We start from the raw sequence: 21,509 nt of genomic DNA, 5'->3' as shown, positions 1-21,509 counted from the left end.
TGTCATGTAAGGACGGTTTTCCCTCTAAACCTTTGTGAATATAAATGTTAGAGCTGGAAGAAGATATACAGATCCATTTGCTATTAAGATTTAACTCCAGACTGTTATTAATATTGCTGGAGATAAGGAAGACTCAAAAAACAGAATAAAAATTGAAAAAACATTTATAATGAAATATAAATATGAGTGTTCCCAGCAGAACTAGAAAATGTTTTAACATGCTTAATAAGGAATTAATGATGACCACTAAAACAGGGATCCCTAATTTAGTGTATTGAAATAGAGAGCTGTATCCTTGTTTGTCTTTAAAGCTTGCTGAAGTGTTTTGATGACGCAGTGAATTATTGCAGTTGTGCTCTCCACTCCAAATGTGCAGTCGAAGCTCCTTTTTTTCCAGGAATATAACTGACAATGAATGCGGTCAAGACAGCATGACATAAAGAAGCTTTGAGTCAGTTTTTTTTTATTAATAGGAAGAAAAGTTTCTTAGTAAGGGACCTTAACTATTTTGGTGATGCCTAGTGGGAAGCAGAGATGTTTGTCCTTTCAGAACAGATTTAGTTTTGAGATGTAGCAAAATTTCTCCAGACCCTCAGAGCTCGGGRGTTTGTATATTCAAGTGATTCTGATTTTATGAACTCTGGTGTAGCTGATACAGAAACTTGTAATGATTCTTTGGTGTTAAAGTGCACAGAAAGTGTTCAGTAGGACTTACAAAGTGGAAAAGTAATTAAAGATCTTAAAGCTCACACTGGCAATTTTGATAAGCATTTACCTGCACAGTGCCTCAGTTTCTCAAAAAATATGTGCACATTACTAGAATGTTTCAGTCATTATATACACACAGCCCTGGAATAACAGAGTACCTGCTCACACCAAAATGAGAATTAATTAAACCTCAGAACCCTTTATTTTCAATCAGTCTGTGCCAAGACAGGAACATGTTTGYATAAGGCAGGCTTAGTAGAGTGTGCTGTAGGCATCCTGAGAAATGGATGCAGTTATTCACCCCTGAAGGCTATTCAGGAAACTTGGATAAGCACTGGAAATTTCTGGATCTATCTTCACTCACAGCTACGGAGTTTAAGGGTCATTTGCTAGTAATTAAACAGGTCTTGTCCTCTTGTAAATGGTCACTTACTGGTCTTCCTCAATGCTATTTGACTCTAAATCCATACTGCAAGAGAAGAGGCAATCCTTCAGTAGCAGAGGACATRGGCTGGAAAGATTCTAAACTGATTTAAAACAGATGAACATAAAAGCATGAAGTAGGTATTGCCACATTTGCACGAGTAACAGACTTTCTGATTAACTAGTGTCATAATTTGCTTTCTTTTCACAAATATATCTGCACCTGAGGTGATGCACCGTATCGTTTCCTCTATCTCTATTTTGAACCTTGTTGTTGAGCTCCGTTCTAACAGGAACGCCCTGCTCTGCACTCTGGCTGTGGTGGTGTGAGCAAACCATTTCCTGTTTGGATTACTGATGATTATTTTCAGCTGATGTAAGCGGTGTGAAGGGAAGCATCCAGCAGCAAGTCTAGCACGGCTCCTTGCGGTATGGCTACAATGGGCTGCTCTCTTTGCTTGCCAATGCACACCAGGAAACATGAAACATGAGGAGCCATGCGTGCCTTGGCCCCCAGTGCAGCTGGAGAAGGTGGGACTGGTGGCAGGGCAGATGACAACAGCTCATTCCAGTGTCCCACCTTCCATGAGCTAACTGCAGAATATATTCATGAACCTGTAACTTCTCGTGTATGTTTCTTAGTCAGGTCATGCAGCTCATCTGTTGGAAAACAACTATTCAGTTTTTGCATGCAGATTTTACTTGGACAGTATAGATTTCTTCTGGCTATTTTACATTCAAAAGAGCAGAAAATTGAGCCTAAAAAACTCAGACACTGCCCCCCACCAAAAAAAAAGAAAAAAGAACAAACCAACCCAAACCAAATGGAAAGGAGAGGGAGAAATAATTATCTTAACTTTGCACATTCCTGAAATAATGCATGCTTTTTGTCTCACCTATCTATTCACTCAAGCTTTGAGCCTAATGCATATTTTTCTGAACACAGATACCTATTCTAGAACTCCAGAATGACAGCTCTTGGGCCTGATGTAGCACAAGATAAATCAGGGTAGTTTTGCTGAAACTGAAATGTTTGAACAGAAGGGATGTCTGAGATTACAGGCAGAAGTTGCTCTTCTGTCTCTGCAACAATGTCTGAGAAACCAGACATAGGTGTAATGACAAGTATTAGTTAAATGAGATTGTGGCTTTTGAGGTTTCACAATGGGGACAGAATTCCAACAGAAAACAGATTGTACACCCAAGATATTGTCTCCTAAACTTGATTCCATTTTCATTGTCCACTGCACCAAGCTAAGGCCACTTCTCTCAGGCTGATTAGACCATATAGTTTTGCAGAACAAAACACATGACTAATTTTTCAGGTTTTCGGCTTGGAGTGGCTCAGTCACTGCCTAGTTTGTGCTAGAGCTGACTTCCTGTGCAACTGTGTTCATGCACCTTACGCAGCATATTTGTAGTTTCTCACATCATTTCAAATAAGAAATTTCTTCAAAAATCTGTAGCAATTAAAGAGCAGACACCACACTGTCAGGTAGAGACCCAGGTACATGAATAACACGCAAGAAAAGAAACCAAGTTTCTTGAAGCACGACAGGAAGGGAGATGATTTGGGTGCTTTTCCCTTCTTTTTTTCCCCTCCATCTGTTCTCAATTATAAGAAACTCCTCCCACTAGTTTAAAGGAAAAAAAGTACACCCTGCAAAGCCTCTCATCTCTGTACAATATGTGACATCTGTATGTAACAGATGGGCTTTCAGGTCTCTTCATCACTAGCTTTATTTTCCAGGATCTATGACTGCAGCACCTAAGAACCTATTCTTGATGCAAAAGCAAATGCAAAATAAAAGGGCCTTGCACTCACTGTCCCAATCCCTGAGCTCACATCAGGTGGACCGTACAATGCCATCCACCATTAGAGTCTTTATTTCCAAGCATGCAATACCTGCGAATAGGGAGAGGAAATTAATTTTCTTTTCAGCTGCTGGAAGGAAATTGTTAGTGAAGGCTGATTTTTTTCTTTTCTTTTTTTTTTCTCACAGCAAGGTCTAGATAAATATTTTTTTAGCCAATGCAGTTGGGCCATACCCAGGGCCTGCTGCCTCAAAGTGAAAAAGTAGCATTATTCATTTCACACTGGGACTTGTGCAGATGAGAAGAAGATCCAACACCCTCACTCATGACAACGATTATCCTGTTATGAGTCAGAGTGACAAATTCTGTGCATACTCCACACATGGGGACACTATAGCTGCCTACCCTCCCACAGGTCTTGCCTCCATGTCAAAACAGCAATGACATAACTGGGCACAGTTTTCAAAGTAATGAGTTCCTCTGAGCATGTTATGTAATACTTACCTAGCCAATTTAATCTGCCTTGAAGTGGGATCATTCCATAATGAACGTCTGTTCTGAACTTAGGAGCCAACAAGGCCACCCTAAGCTTTATTTTGACCTAAAAATGCAAGCCAGCAGACATTTTGGTCATCTATCTCTCACAGTGTCTCTAAATGACCTAAAATATCTAGTGGCTGTGATATCCCTTTTCTCCTTCATCTCATCTCTTCCACCTTCCTGCATTCTGGTTATTTCTTTTCTTGCACCTAACTTGGTCCCTCAACTCCTCATTCCATGGCTAGAYCTTTAGTTGCTGCCCACACTTTGGTCCCTGCATTTACCATGTAAGAGATTTTCCTTCAAGTGTGTCTATCCCAGCAGAGCGTTTCCCTGCATTCTCACTGCCTTTTCCTCCATAGCATTTAATTTTCACCCATCCTTGAGGGACTGACAGACATGCTGCTGCTGAGAGGGACTTGCAGGTGTGTTGATTCTACTGCTCCTTGCTGTCACACAGTCCCATGGCTCTGTCAGCGACTCAGTGGAAGGTAGGAAAACTCAGAGTTGTCCTATGAGCAGCTATGCATCACATCTGTGAGAGCAGGCGTTTTAGTCATTAAAATGTGAATAAAAATTGAAATTAATATAGGAAGTCACCTTGCTTGTGCACCTTAAGAAAATCAAGAATTTGTCTATATATTTTGTCTTGCTTGTTTGTTGTTTTGGTTTTTTTTCTTCAACCCACAAGCCACAGAAACTGTATTTATATTATAAATCTTTCATTTTTAGCTTTCCAAAACAACATAAAATTATTTTCTTTTATTTCACTGCAAATCCAATATTTTATTCAAAGTCTGAAATTGTGTAATTTCCCATTTAATTCAGAGGTTAAAGTGCCCGTAAAATGATACAATATCCAAGAAAAATTATAACATGTACAGCATCATCTTTCTTACCTGGATATCACCACACAGCATGATGATACAGATTGTGAATACCAGGTTTTCTTTGAGATAAATGTTCCTTGTTCATGGAGTCACTGACTTGTCATAGAGTAAGTGAATTCTAAGTCACTGAGCTCTGTCTGGTTTCAGAATTTCTATCATACAGCAATTGAAACCTTACAACTTCACTCTGTAAATGAACAGGGAAAAAAAAAAGCTGGTGAGAGTTATGGAGAAGATCAGTGTCTGAGGTAATGGTTGTACAGAGGTGTCATTCTTATTATACATTTCACCACTTGCTGATTGTCCTCCTATTTCTGGGCATAGGAAAAGAAACTGGCCATTCCATGTAAGACACCATAGTAATTATGGACATTCAACTTCCCTAGTGGGATTTATGTTTATCAGACCATACTTTCAATAAATCCAGGAATTTTATCTCATCTATATAATGAGCTTATTCCTTTCTCCTCTGAAATATGGAAGTTTAGAGAATATTTTATATTTCGTTTGTAACATTAGACCATCATGTTGATGATGGTACCTTGGTCAGTACTACAGATCTCAATTTTWCATTCTGAAGACTCTTTTCAGTTATTGTCCTTTAAGGTCAGTCTTGAAAATCTTCCGTTTAGTCAAATAGATAGTGAAGGGTTAATCAGAATTCCCAGTGTTTTCCAACCAGCGAGTGCAGCTGGGGTCCAGGAAAATCAAAGGTAATGTGTTTGCCTACTCTTACTCTGTTCTCATATTAGTGCCTTACTGGATTTCATGTTTATTTGAGAATTCATGTTGGCAATTGTTTATTGAGGATTCAGCTTCTCTCATTGTGGGCTTACTTTTGCGCTTCAAACATGAACATGCCTGTGAAAAGCACAGTGTGCAGTGCCTTCCCTGAGTTCTTCGGGCAGATGTGCAAGCGGTGTTATTTATGCTTTAACTTAACACGTACATACCACATTTGAAGTGAGATAGTGTGGCAAGAGTACAAGATTACGAATGGCTTTCATAGCTCACTCTTTCCCAGAGGGTTTGTTTGCACCTGTTTTTTACCACGAAAAGGACGTTAAACTTTCTGATATGTGACCAAGTTGCAAATGAAAGATCTTTGAGATAAAAAGTGATATGATTGACTTAAAAGGTCAAAATCTAATATTTTAGTCAGTCAGTTTATGGTGTGATAATTTCACAGAAACATCAAAGAATACTGTGTGACCTCCCAGAACATATTTCTCACCTTGAGTGACTTGTGGCTCTCCTCAGATTTCATAGTCCATCAACATACACTTCAGCTGTGTTCCTTTAATAATGGCAGAGCAGGTTGACAGAGCATTTATCTTCCCTGATACTTGACTTGCTGGGGTGCAGCTTTCACAACCAATATTAGGGACTGGTGAGCTACTCTGCCCATTGCCCTCAGGAAAGAGCCAGGAGAGCTTTAAAACAATGCAAGATTCATTTTGAAACTTTTCCAAGAGATCAGTCAATTGAGAAATTTCTATAAATTTGTGCAAACTACCAGGCAAAACTTAACTCTTGAATTTCAGGAGCCTGTTTCGAGACTGAAACCCAGCATGCTTTGTGTCCAAGAGGAGTTATGCAGCATCTCATTTTGTCGCTATAAGTCAGCTCAGTGTCATTCACATCTCATCCAAGCAATCCCCCTCCATATACAAAAATATGTCCTGTGGGAACTAGATCCGAAAACCTGATATGAAGTTCTGGGACCTTCCTTGTGTAACCTAAATGGATTGAGTCCTCAATCTACCATGCTGCACTATGGTCCTCATATGATGGTCTTTTAAGTGGGCACAGAGAAATCAGGATGAGGTGATTCTGTTGATTATTTGGTCTCCAGTAATTCAACAGAAGAACAGAAATATGTTTTCAAGGATTTAGGCAATCCTACATTGCTACTGCAGCCAGCCTTCTTTTCTCATCTTGTGGCTCTCAGTTTGAAAAACACTGTCTCCAAAACATGGATATACCTCTTCAAACACATACTGGCCTACCAGGAATAACCTGAGAAAAAGGATTTCAGTATTTGGGATGCACAATCAGGAATGATACATCAGATACATCTGCTCTGTTCCTGGAGCTGGACAGGAAGTGCTGCACATACAACCACACATGTGGCAGGTGATGAAGGAACATATACTGTGAAATCCAGAGCTCTTGGGAAGGAGTGAGAGGGCCAGGGAAASAAGAGAACACAAAGTTTTTCGTAGTCTCTTCACCAGCTTCCTGGATCACACACGCACACCCCTGCACACTCTGCCTGGCCATTCTCGTCTCAACATGGTGCAGTTCTGTTACTCCTCCTTCCCTCTCACCCCCACCCCTGAATATGGGAGCACAAAACACATTCAGACTGAAATACACCATAGGAAAATGCACTCATCATTCCTCATCCCCGCCAATTTCCTTTATTTAGAAAAATATTAGAACACTAACAACAATAATGATGGATTTGGTCCCTGGTACTTTGTAAGGATCCTGATCCTGCAACAACCTGCACTTAGGGAGGTTTATCAGTTTGTGGTCCAGAAAGGAAAAAAAATTCAGTTCAAGATGACATTTCATATCCTTGTAATACAATAGTAGAAATTTGTCCAGTGATTRTTCCAAGCTATGATACAACTTGGTTTTGATATGTCAGAGGGTAGAAGAAGGGGTCCAGCACAGAAAGAATAGAAGCATTTAAGCATGTGCAGTTGCTATTTTTCATAGGATTTTTATAATGCTTTWCACAATGGGCAGAAATTTCTCCTAAATAGTCATTCTAGTCTACTGGGTAATTAATATGCATATTGAAAAATTCTAAATATATATTTAATCAACTGGCTACATAAAATGCCTGAAGCCCTGAATACATATGAACCCAGTAGACCAGAACTGCTGAAAAAAAGCTTGCTCCAGGCTCTGGGGGCACATTCCATGGAGTTTGCTTTTAAAATAGTCTAGAATGGACTTGAAGAAGCTGGAACAGCTTTAAAGAAGGGTCCTTTCTTCTCATGTCACAGATGTAATCTGAGTTAAGGTAGTAGAAGGAAATGTGAAGGTTTGCCTCTAAGGGTACTCTAATAATTAAGATAGCAGCCCAGGACTTGAACTCCTCAGATGACCTTCCAGGAATGTGCAGCTGTGAGCCTCACATAGCCTGTTATCTTCAGTTGTGCCTCAGTTTCCCCTCTTGTAAAATGGAGCAACTTACACTTAGTCTCTTCACATCCTCGTGAGATGAGCTAAAGAGAAATATACAAAGATGTAACAGTGAAAAATAGATGCTCAGGTCTCCCTGAAAACCAGGATTAGGAGTCATTCTAAGTGTTCTTCATGCCCTTGAAAATTTCACCTTTATTTTATTGATGGCTATGATGCAGTTTGAGACCTTTGGGGGAAGGGTGTTATAGATGTGTAAAGCTGCAGGGGAAGGTGGACTAAAAGTTGACTAAAAGGTCAACTTCAGAAGCAAAGAAATATAATATGAGGATAACCTATGGCAAATACCCTGAGGGCTATACCTGGGAACGTAGGAGTATGAAGTCAAATCATGCCTTTAGATAATTCTGAGTTAAAGATGGTATTATGAAAACATAACAGCAGAGAAAGGTGACCTGTGGCATCTCAGGTGACCAGAAACTGGTCATTCGTTCTTCAGTTAACCATCCATATGTAAAAGGCTTCTCCAACCACTCTAATGTGGATCATCTCAATGAACATCWTCTCAGTTATCATCTTTTCTTTTCTGGAAACGGGCACATTTCTATCCAACAGCCCCTACTGTAGGAGGAACAAAGACTTCTTTGGTTTCATGCGTATTTTCCTAGTACTCTCAAATTTTATTTCATGGCCAAAAATACATCATCATTCCCCAAACAATTCAGCTTGTAAGTATCAACTCTTAAATCTTTTCTTATGCATGCTGCAGTAAAGCTGCAGTAACACACTGGATTCTGTAGACAATGTTTGGGACCTGAAGAGGCCTAAATTTACATGAGAGCATTTATTTTTCTGTCACTCAACTTTGTTACCTACTTTCCATCATTCTGCAGCTGAATGATCTCAAAAAGTAGGTCTGAAAGCAGACTCTAAATTTTGGGTTACAATGATGAGTCTTGTCCACAAGGAACAAAATAACAATTGCTAAAGGCAATGTTGTAAAGAATGATAGTAACAATTCCAGTTGTATTTAGGTGTTAAGCTGACATCAGCAAACTACATTATATTTACTTTTAAAAGCTAAGCTTTACTGGAAAATAAAAATTGGGAAATATGTACTAATTTGTATTGGTTTGTTATGGAAGAGAATTGTTAAGTGAAAAGTGCTAGATATAAAGAAAAAGAAAGCTTACTGTGATGTTCAGATAAAAAGTATTATTGGGTTGCTGAAAATAAGAACTTAGTTTAGGGCAATTTCCCTTTTATTACCAAGGTGAGTTATGATAATTAAGGTTTTGTAAACTATTATTTATGGTCTTCTGGATATATTCTCACCACATCCAAAAGAAAGATCCTTGTCTCACAGAAACAAGAGTCTAAATAGCTAAAGAGGTCTAGATGAGTTTGTCATGCAACCATAATGGTCAGGATAATTAATATACTTGTTGAATTTTAATAACACTGTTGGTTTGTTAATCTGTTTTCATATAGGATGATCACCACATAAGCAATTATCAGCTAGTGCTTGCAGGTAGCAAAAAGAAATGGGTTCTCACATGGATTTGAATGCACACAGTTGAAAAGATGTCACAGATTGAGCCAAGAATATAATCTATTCATTGGTGAAATGTATAAGTGGAGCAGAAAAATAGGGTGAAGAACCTTAATCTTCCCAGGGCAACTTTGTAATGGCACATCAGGGTTCTTTCACAGCGAGCTTGTGGAAGACTTGTGTCTTTGTGGAGGGATTTGTGGGAGGGAATCAGGAGTCAACTGATCATTGAGGTCTACTTGTTAGCTGGGAAACTCTAGAAAGAACCAGTTCAGAGTTATGTAACTGAACTTGAGTTCAAAGTTGGAAACAAGGTGCTTGACGATTTTCCTTGTAATTGTGCAGAAACACGTGTATATATAAAACATCAGTGTAAAAATAACCTCAAAAGGTTGGTCAAAAAAAGAGAGGAGTTTGGTTAGGTGAAACCTTATAGACAAGGACATGATGTTTACATTTGAAGTGGTGTTGAGGAGAAAAGAGAATTTGGTTTAAAGGATGAAGTTGACCTAGGTAGACCTCTAGGTGAGAGAGACAGTGTGAGCATGGTATTAACTCACATGTCACAAGTGGGTACAAGAGGCTTCAACTGAGGGAATGTTGGCTCACTGGATAGAGAAAATTCCCCAGTTTGGTATGGGACCTGGAATAGTCTATTAAAGACAGATTTTCTAGGCCTGTGACAAAATAAGTAATGCATACAATCAGAGATATTCCCTTCATTATGTTTGCTCAGCTGTAACAGAATGTGAAAGTTGGTAGAAGTGATTTTGCATGACTGTGAAATCATATTCATTCAGCAAATTTGTTCAGTGCAGTTACAACTAATTCTAATGGAGTAAAATAATTCTGTAAATATTTTATTGTGTTTCCTCTTGAATCAAGAGTGCTTATACTTATTAAAAATCAATTAATGAGAGATATAGAAAATTTGAGGGTTTCTAAAAAAATATTGAGGGAAAATAGAAACATATTTTTATTGAATTTAAGTGACAATATCAGGTCAGATTCAAATCATTATCAGTCAATGGAACAAAAAAAAACCCCAATAATAATACAAGTTCAACCAAACAAAAGCATAAAACTTTCAAAAACCAAGCAAAAATCAAAACCTAACCCCAACATTAAATTTAAATCATTGAACAAGATCCAGGGAATTTTAGGATCCTTTCATCTTCAGCTGACATTGGTGAACTAGGAGGAAAATTTAAATGSATATCCCCAGAAAGTTTGAACAAACATTCATGAGCTGAAATTCTTCTGTGGAGCAAATGGTCTCAGGATYTCCTTGTATATTTACTCATTAAGAAAGTTATGCAGTTCTCTTGACTAGACACAAGGCCACTATGAGGGAGGATAGAGTCTCTAATATTAGAGAATGCTGGGGCAGAAGAGGGATCAAGCAAATACTGATGTAACCTTGGCTTCACAAATGTGTCACATTCTTCCCTATGCTGGTTTGTTTATATTCCCGGAGTTTAAAAGTGGTCAAATGTTTTCATCTGCTTGGAGGAAAAGGAAATTCACTCTTTGAAGAAAACCTAGATAGCAGCAGTAAGTCCTCAGTATATTTCTGTGGCCACACTAAAAATGACTCCCTGAAAACGGGGGGTTGTAATGGGAGTGCTGACACAATCTGATTCCTAGCTATCACTTTGCAAGCTGTGCTGTTATAATAAGAAGAAAAGGTTGTGTCTTCAGTGGAAAACTGATGGAAGTTAGTAATGCTGGGTGAAAATATGCAGCTCATTTAAAGGAGGAGAAACTGTAACAAAGTAAATGAATCACATAAAAAAAAAAAAAAAAAAAAAAAAAAAAAAAAAAAAAAAAAAAAAAAAAAAAAAAAAAAAAAATAGCTAGGCCAGAAATGAAAGACATATAAAGTATAAGGAAAGGAGAATTTTTTCCTCCATTCAGCATACCCTGAGAACCTGATTGTCATCCAATTAGAGGCTGAGGGAAGGTCTGATTAATCTATCACCAGCAAAAGGGCCTGGCTSCAGTCACTAATCGGGGAGGTGTGAAAAGTGTGTGTGGGTCCCTTGAGATTTCTTCAGCTTTTGTGTTTGCATGATCAGGTGCTCCCACAGAGTCAGTTCCAGGACAACTGTCTCTTCTCAATTAATAGAGCTAATTGTAAATACAACTGTACAAGCCAAGGACTTTGGATGCTGCTTGCTGAATATGAGCTTGCCCTGCCGTAAGAGCACAGCTTCTTCTGAATCCCTACTTCTTTCCTTTGTAAAATTAGACATCGGTTTAAGGCCAGCCAGCCCCATATGTTATGCAGWTGATTGCTTTTAAACAGGACCCCTGAGCCAGTTTGAATAGCCTGGGTGATAAGTGTCTCCACAGCAGGCTATGAGGGAGAAAGGGAATTTTTTCCCTTGAGCAGTGGTTTGACTGCAAAGACACCCAGAAAAGGCTACTGCAATGTGAGGCCTGCAGCAGCAGTGTCAGGGCTTAACGCAGCGATGGCTGATCCAGACAGCCTGTCTTCATCTGCTTCTCACCCACCACCCCCATCCCAGGAATGGGACCCCTGGCACGATGAAGCYACATCTGCCTCACCTCTCTAGGGGCAAATTTTTGAATTTGGCTGCCTGAGGTACCTGCCTAGGGTGGCAAGACTTGTTATTGCCRCATTTCTCCAGGAGGGTCTGATTTGGTTCTCTATGCATTGTCATCAAGTGTTGCTTGACACACCCTAAGGCATCCACATACGGCTGTCACATGCGATGCTGCACCTACAGCAGACCTGTATCTTTCTGAAGTGGCAGTTGAGGCTGGGCAGGAATGTTTTAGGGCATCTCAGATGACACTAAGTGCCTTTGCGATACTCAGTGCCTCTAGAAGTGAGCCCTAAGCATCTATCTGGCCTTGTTTCTAYGAGAAAAGCAGTAAAAGAAGATACCAAAGCACAGTCCGAATAAACAGGAGATATAATTTGGTGGTTTGRAAAGTATCACCCAACACTGTTGGGTGCTGGGAGATAGAATTCAGAGCACCTGGAGAGCTGGTGCTCTGTTATGTGGTGTGATATTGGCATGCCAAATGTATTTTAAAATCACTATCTAATCATTTTGCATTCACAATTTTATTCTGCTGTGGCTACAGAAGAGTTAAATTAATCCACATGGAATGCAATGGATACACTTGGAAGGCTTCCAGTTTAGATAGCATCAGTCTTATGGACCCGCACTTCAGCATGTTTTCAGGGTTCTTCTGGGAGGATGAAATCCTCTGAATCCTTCTGTTTATAGCAGGTATTGTTATACTAAAGTCTAGCTACCTGCCATTGGGATAGGCAGGAACTGCTCCAGTCACCAATATCTCTGTGAGTAAATAGCTTCCTTTCTGACATTTGAGATGGGCTGCCTTTGTTCTTCTGTCATTGCTTCTTTGTTTTATATAATTAGAACATTTTCTTTCCAGACTCAGATGATCACATAACTCTTAAATAAGGCCCAGTTGGATCTTCTCCCACTGTCTCTCTGAAACATTTGTATTGAAATACATGAAGTACTAAGACTGTTTGGTATAGACTTATATTCAGATATGCATACATATATATGTGCATTTTTATACTCATATAAATACATATACATGCATCTACCTATCCATAGTTTTGTATATGTATATAAATGCATACAGAAATATAGGAAATCTACATTGTAATACATGCAGCTTGGGCAGATAGCTGTATCATCTCATTAACTTTATTATTTCATAATCATGGTCTTCACTGGTCTCAATATTTGTGTCAGTCAGAGTTAAAAAAATGTTAAAATTGAAAAATTATTCTACAAAGTATGAAGCAAAAAAGATGGTATATGTTCAGTCAGTGCCACATTGCAGACTGCAGAATGAATTAATATGTGAGGCAAGTGGTTTCCATTTTAAGCATATCTGACCACAGGGTTCTGTGATTCTATTCTGTGATTCTGTGATTGCCTGCATATAAATTAAAATCAAATGGATATTTCCTCAGATATTTCTGGCAACACTCTTTGGCCATAGATTTAAAAAAAAAAATAGAACACACTTGAAGTTACAAATATGTGTGTGATTTCCACTTATAATGAAAATGTTGTAAAATAGATAAATCAGAAACATTCGGTACTAAAGGAGAAATCTCAGGACTTAYTGCTTCAAAACCACAGTTGTCTAGCATGTAAACTAAAGAAGAATCTCCAAGAACATGTAGTAGCATTTATGAAAGCAAAAACACACTTCAAGAGGTATAATTATATGAGACATTTTATCTTCTTGGGTGGCTGGCTTTTGCACTGATTTTTTTTCCATTTTATGAGGTATAGGCATAATTGGCCTAACTATACTGTTTTTCAGTCTACAACCCTGTAAAAAAGGATGTTAGTCTAATTCCTTAATTAGGCCCACACTGTGGACCAAAACTACTCGGCCATGCTAGGGCATGAGGAGCAGTGATCTCTCTGCCAGCTCCCTTATCTCTMCATCTCTAACCTGTAGGTATGGGAGGAGTATTACATACATTTCTCTTCATCCTAGAGTGTGACAATAAAGGTGGTCTAGACATAAGGAAACACAGCTCCATTCCCCCCACAGCCAGGAAAACAATCTGCTATTGGCAAAGGTGTATGTATGGATGGTGTTTTCCATGGGGGAAGAACAGTGCAATGCTTGGAATTAGCCTGGGGGTCTAGCTTGATTCATTGCCTTCACAGGATCTGAGAAGTCAGTTAGTCCCGGATACTTGGAGGAATTTGGAAACCTCATTTGTATTCAAATTGATAAGAATTAGCTTCCTAATGCTCAGAATTATCATCCTCAAGAACTATATGAATTTTCAGATCTTGAGGATATTGATTCAATTTTATTATTTATTGACCACTTTGCTCATAATGAACAAAAAAAAATCCCATTCCTTCAGTTTACTGTAGATATATGAAATATATCTACAGTATATATATGAATATATATGAAATAGAAAATAGATATATGAAACAACACTTTGAGATGTTCCAGGTATATTGTCAATATGAAAAGATTCAGAGTATAACACTTCTAAAGATAGATGAGGCTGGGTTTTGAGGCAAAAACTGTCCTTTTGGTTCATTAACCATCCATGAAACTCCATAGGAATATTTTTGTTTTACTAATAAGACAAAAGACATTATGGTATGGTTTAATCAGTAGACTACTAAATGTTTTCTTTACTGAACTGTGAACAATGAATTCAGCATTGTTCCTGGCTGTTAAAAATGGTATCGCTTTTACRAAATATCAGTGATCACCACGCAGTAGAGCTCCTGGGCCTGTTGACAATTTTACACTAACTTTGCATTATTTCCAAGCCTTTATCTCAAATTGGCATCATTTTATTGCATTGATAGCTAGAAGTAGCAAATCAGAAATTAGAAAGAAAGAAAACTGACACTGATTGATGTCCAAGTCTTTCTCCTGATTTGCTGATTAAACTCATCAATCTATATGCAGAAGAGATGTCCAATGCAAATGGAACCAACCAGCCTTAACGAAGTTGTGTTGTCAGCATACTAACAGGAAAATGGGATCCTCATGGCAGATAGGGAAAACAAAACTAAACCAGAGACCGTCTGCTACAAACTACATTTATTTAAGAGATGGCAAATCACTATTTAAAACACATTCTAAACATGACAGTAAATATATRAGATTAGATTGTGGTATATAGATTGTGTAGGAAAAAGACCAAATCAGGCTAGTTTTTGGGGCCACTGAGCTGTGACAAAACAGTGCTCTTTCTAAACTCGGTAATCCCCTATCCTATTTGGAGAATGAACACTAGAGCTGCTATCTCAAGTAGCCCACTCCTCAGACACATTGTGGTTTTCTCAGACTGCCCCCTTTTCTTCTTCTTACGCAGAGGTGAGAAACTCTGTTTCTTTTAAATGAGAGATCATCAAATTGGAGTTAATTTTTATTAAATGAAACATTTTTTTAAGGAGTCACTGTATTTATATTATTCCCATACAAATCAAAATAATTTAGAGTACAAAGTAACTGAAGAAAATGGTCCCGAAGCAAAAGTGCTAACCTAGGAAGAGAAAAAAAAAATAACCTCTGCAAACTCTTCGATGAATGGTGCAAACACATGAGTGCACAGAATATACACACTTTATCATCTAGCCTGAGCTGAAAGATCAAAACAAGCAAATATACAAGAATTTTATAAAACTTTTCTGAAAATCTTTGGCCACGGTGAGGTGAGCCAGTTCCAGAGAGAACAGGCAAAAGAACTTCCTCACAATAATTTGATTAGAGATGGTTGGACAAAGATATCTTTTCTTTGATGAATGATTGGATTTTTCTTGCCTTAATAGAAGAAGATTTGCCAGAAATATGCTAAATTTTTACATTTTCATTTTCTGTAGTAACTGTTGCTAGTACAGTCACATGTTTTGTAATTTCTTGCTAATTATATATTTTCTGAAGCTCCTTGACCTAATTTTCCTTATGGTCAATTAATTGTCAAGAATGAGATGAAGACTTGGAGTGGTGATGGGGTCTAGGAAAAAAAGGAAAAGGAAAATAAAATGTGTTTAGGCTACTTCAGCACCTTCTTATTTAGAGTAGCTATTTACAAAGTTTTTGTGATGGATAAATCAATATTTCCAAAGCCACTGCTCAGAAGCTGTGTGCTACCTGAAAGGCTATGTGATATAACTACAGCCACAGGAGCCTAAAAATGTTGACTTGTATGAGGTCACCACTGCTGYATTTTAGGCTGACCCTGGTGAAGGGTAACTCTTCCTCAGGGTGCTCCTCGCTCTCCACTCACTGTGGTTGCCATGGACAGTGATCTCTGTCAGCTGGAGAGCTCGATGCAAATCTCAGTACTCAAAAAAGTCCTCTTTCTTGATGTTTTCAAATGTTTCATTTCTTATAAAAATGTACTCTCTTATTTCCCCCCTTAATGCACATCAACTATGTTCCTACAACACATCAGAGTTTATTTCAATGAATGTAAAGGAAAAAGAAAATAATGCTCTAAATCAGGCCTTTTTTTCACCTTTAGGCTCTCGACTCCAAATAATTTCTTAAAATAACTGTGAAGACACAAAATAATTTAAGGGGTCTTCTCTGTCCTGCTTAACATAAAATTAGTACCCCRTATCAAATTTATTCTTAAATAAATTCCCAAAGCAGAAAAAAATTAAAAATATATGGAAATTAATAGATCTCTGTCTGACTAGACTAAGATGCAATAAGTTTAACTGAGGCAAAGAATAGTCCATAAAAACATTATGAAATGTCTTCGAACAGAAAGCTTAGAGAGGTATTGGAAAACGACTCTGTGGAATCGTGTAATCTCCTTCACTGGAGGCCTTTAAGAGCAGGATTGGACAAGAAACTGTCAGGAAGGACTTAAGTAGAATAGATTTTGCCCTAGGGCAGAGGGACAGACTAACTGACCTCGTGAGGTCATTTTCAGCCCTGTTCTTCTGTGAATGAGAACATGCATCCCTTCCTAACTGCAACAGAATCTGTCATCACTCAACACCATTTCCTTTCAGCATAATGCATTCAACCCTAACTTTGTCCCTTGTTTTGTTCTAACAAGAAAGTTTGCTTTCAGATGTACTGTCTTGATGTAACACTATTCATTAAGCGCCTTGTGAAGAATGAGGAAAAGACATAAAATTTTGAATTCAATTTAGAAATTACAAATTTCTATGTATTTTTATTGTATGGTGGAGAAAAAAAAGCTAAAATTAATACATAAAAATGGGGTTATTAATACATAAAARTGGGTTCTTGGTGATATTTACTTCCTTAGTAAATATGATACCTATTCTTACATTTTGCAAGGTACCTTTTTTTTTCCATGTTAGAGGATAGTAGGAGGATCACTAAAATTAAACCAAATCCTTAATATGTGAAGTATTACAAGAAAAATAGTCATTTTTCCAGGTTCTTTATGATTCTCCAGTCAAGCCATATGCATCTTCAAAGCTGAGCTTTATCTTATACTGTTATATCTTCTTCATAAACTTTTTCTGATAAATACTTGGTCAATTACGATCTGAATTATACCACTAAAAAAATTTAGCAAGCTCTTCCTAGGCACACAGGTAGTTATGAGGCTAGTATAATTTTCCATGTGAAATCTAGAAACTGAAAAGCAATTAAAAATACCATTCAAGATTATTTATCAGGCAATAAACATTCCCTTATATTCCAATTTAATATTGGAGTAACTATATGATTTTCCCATATTGATCTTTTACTTCCTTCTCTCATGAGTTTTGCTGATTATTTTTTCCTAGGGAATCTCTTCATCTTCGTCATATTCTCCATGACTTTCTGTGAGTAGTCTCTATGTTTTCTCTCTTAGTGTACAAACATRTCTTTGTTTTTCTTGTCTTAAAAAGTCCATTTGTGATGTTTTTTGCATTACACTAATGCTCTAGGTGTTGGTTCCTTCTTCTCTTCTCAGATTTTTAAAGAAATACAGCATGTCTCGGGGATTTTCCTGTTCTTATTCCTACATTTACTCTCTCTGGAAAATCTTCCTCTCAACTGCAACAACTGCCAGCAAAGAAGTTAAGGATTTTTAGTCAAAGATCAGATTTGAAAATCATGTTTGCCTCATCAGCATAATCAATCCCACACTTAAAATCTCAGGCCCATGGTGTGACTCTTGGGGTGTCCTGCACAGAGTCAGGAGTTGAACCCAATGATCCCAGTGGGTCCCTTCCAATCCAGTTTATTCTATGATTCTGTGACTGAAGTGTAGCACACTGACCACTCATGATTCTGTCTTCTTGTATTTCCCTTACTTACAGAACCAATATTCTTACCTTTGATTTATAAGTCTGTACATTTTACTCTGTTTGTAGTGMATAGTATAATAGCAGTTTGTGTTCATGATAAGAATCTTAAAGCTTGATGGTGTTAATTCCCTGAAATTTTACTAGAGCTACCCACCTTTAAGATAAATCAGAATCAGTCCTGCTGCATCTGTTTATACTTGCATGATTCAGATCTGTCACTGTCATGGAGGAGAGAATGGACATGCTTTCAATTGTTCAATTGTACCTTTAATCTTTAGGCGTGGGTAGGAAAAATATCACCAACCCATAATTTCCTAGAGTGAATCAGAAGAGGACAGTAAGCTACAGAATATTAAATCATTTGCRAAAGAGAAATGTTTCTTTCTTGGAGTGTGAAGTTCATCACTGTAGAAGGATTTTAAAGTATTCAACTTCAAYGCAAAAACACTCAATAACCTTGAAAAGAAAAATGTATCCCCAATGTTTTATTCTTTTTGGAGGGACTGAGAAGGCTAATAAGTGATGACAAACTACTGAAAGATGCTTGCCATACTTAAAAAATCCTCCTTTGGCTTATCCCTCAAACATTTCATCACAAAATAGAGTATTGTAAGACTGTGACGTCCATTAGCTGTGGCTAAGCCAAGTTACAGCCTTTTTACTCTCTATTTAACAAGCCCACTAAAATAGGAATGGACAGGRCCTGGTATCTGCCTGCTTTGCCCAGGGGCAAGCAACATAACTCATCAGGCTTGGTGGTCAARTGGTTTGCCTGCCTGAGTGGCCCTGACACTGACCCAACCCCTTGCCTTGAGAAGCAGCCTTGGAAGACAAGGAGTCCACTTCAGCCACGGCTGAGCCACTGAAAAGCTGCTTTTCCCAGCCAGAAGTCCTGTTCCTGGGGCCACACCATCACTCAGTGCACAGGGCGGTGGTGCCAATACTCGCGTGTTAATCCAACAGGAGAAGCTGCACTAATGAAATGATGTGTTTAAACCCCACTCTGCACCTGCACCCAGAATCCCCACACAGTTGTGAATTGTTGTACAGGTTCCACAACAACTAAATTTGTGTCTTTGCTAACCCCCCGATATTTGTCTAGTTCATGATCTTTGAAGGCTAAACATGCTTAGGAAGGAATCCCAAATATTTACAGCATTGCTACCTTTTTTCTTTTAAATGGATAAAAACTGCTGACATGTCTGTTCATCTGATCTGGAGAGAAATTAATTAAATTTCTAAAAACTATACCTTCATTAGAAGATTGTTCACCAGTTGGTCACCAAAATGAACAGATGAGGTATTGCCCCTCTCCTCACTGATGCATGAAAAAAGATAGACTTGCATCTATCCTTTGAACATAATTTTACTCCACATTGTCTCTCCACTTCAATTCTTTAGATTTTTCTCTTATTAACATTGATAAGCGTTTTTCAGAAAAAAACTTGTTTCTGACAGTGCATTGTTTCAACTGAGACTTAGATAAACAAAAAGGTAATCTATCAAAAAACAAACCTAATATTTTTTTTTTTTTTCTAGTAGTCCATTTTTTCCTTCCAGTTATAGCCTCTGCAAAAATTATAATGGAGTTTGTAATGAAAAAATACTTGAAAATCAGCTTTTAGAGWTACTTTATTGTCTAGCAATTTTAGCTGGTCAAAACTTGAACATTGATGTGTATGACAGATGTGTGAACAGTGATTCAGAGCTCTGAACTTTTGACAATGGCTTAATTTTTTCTTCTGCATTTTCCCTCTCTGTATAACAAAGATGTCAATTCCTATTATTAAATCTGCTGTAAGTATGAGAAGAACCATATAATAYTTCTACAAGATTTTTCAAGATGAAATCACTGTATCAGGGGAATACATATAATGTACTTACAAGGAGAAGATGTAAAAATATTTGGAGCATATATRTAAACTGCTGTAAACCAGGTCTTGCAATTACTAAGTTTTTTGAAAATAATCTAGGGAGAATAATGCTTTGTATGAATTCATTCAGAGGTGTGAAAGATAGATGGTTTTGCTAGTGGTACATATGCRAATGTTTCTACTTTGTTTTAAATGATTTATTTTTCCAGAAGCTTCTGAAAAAAGGCAAACTCTCAAAACAAGTGCATCAAAAAAGTGAGACTCTGCTAATAACGTCTAAAGAAATAAAAATCTACTTCAGAGAAATCCAGTAGGCAGTCTGCATATTCTAATGATAGYAGTGTGAATTACAGATAGCACACAAGCGATGTAGCAAGGCCACACAGCACCTTGCAATTTAGAATTTGTCAACATTTTGCAGTTTCCCTTGTGAGTCACCACTTGGTTGATGTTTCCCATTTATTGTTTACATAGGCTTGAGTTTTGGAACATCCATGCAAAACAGCACATTCGAGCTTTAAATCAGTCACACATAATGAGAAATTTCAAATCATTCCAAGCAGTTAATTTAATATTTTATAAGGAAAATGCAACTTGAGTTGTGCAGTTAAATTTGCAAGAGGATCAGGAAGGACAGCAAAAGCAGGCACCCATACATCACTGGTGATAAAACAAAGAAAAAAAAAAAAAGTGAGATTGCATATCTGAAGTCAGTAACAGCTGTGCTCTTACTTAACGTGTAGGTTTCATTCATTAAATATATGTATGTTATAAATATGCTAATCCTGTGCCTCTGTCAGTCTGCAAAGAGGATAAGAAGGGTAGAAAACATAATTAAAAAGTGTGTAGGTGTTTCTGTTAAAAGAAATTTGCCAGTAGTGTGAAATCTGAATTTCTAGCTTGCCTTATTTTAATTTTGTGCTGCCTGTACCCCAAGTATCAAAAGAAGGGATTTCCCTCACCTCTTCAAGCCAGTCAGAGCCCCATATTATGGTGAACACTGAGACTTTCAAGGTRGCAGCCCAGAAACCACCAGAGAAGAAGTAGAAAAAACGTCAAGAAATTCCATTCCTAGATCTTTGCCCCACATAATCTGATTTCTTTTCCTTTTTTCCATGTGAAGCTGTTCAATTTCCAGTGCCAAATGAAACATGGCTCCACAATTGGTTGCTGAAGAGCAGCAACTTCCCTACTTACACTTTCAAAGCATTAGCAAGAAACTGGAGCAGCCTGGGGTTTGGGTTTTTGTTTTTGTTTGGTTTTTTTTGGTTTTTTTTTTTTTTCTTTTTGGAACATGGCTAAATATATCCAGAGTACTCTAAAAAAATCTGGAAAAGGAAATTAAAATCTTAAGTGTGTCTGCAGTGATTTCAGGACTTGATTGTGGGTTTCAGCCCTGATGGTGCTGATTTTAGGGACTACTGCATCAAAGCATGAATGGTTTAGCTGCAAGCTCATGTTTACTACTTCACACAACACACTTGTTTCCCCGAAAGCCAATTCTGATTCAAATCAATTTAATTAAGTAACAAAGCTGGTTGTCATGGTAACAACACTACTAATTTGTCATGGCAAATACTCTGTGAGATTGACCAGTTGCTAAGCAACAGCCAATGGGTTTGAAGACAGAAGATGACAAATTCTATCTGATGCAGATGTTGTGATCCAGTCTTGAATTAGGCCTCTGTTCGGAGTGGATTCCCAAGAGAGCATCACCTGGATAGCTTAATAGCAACACAGGGAGTAGCAT

Source organism: Malurus melanocephalus, unplaced genomic scaffold, assembly GCF_030028575.1.
Source record: "Malurus melanocephalus ecotype Western Australia unplaced genomic scaffold, MMel_1.1 scaffold_161, whole genome shotgun sequence".
NCBI classification, from domain to species: Eukaryota; Metazoa; Chordata; class Aves; order Passeriformes; family Maluridae; genus Malurus; species Malurus melanocephalus.
The sequence above is the reverse complement of the archived record's forward strand: the minus strand, read 5'-3'. Positions refer to the sequence as shown.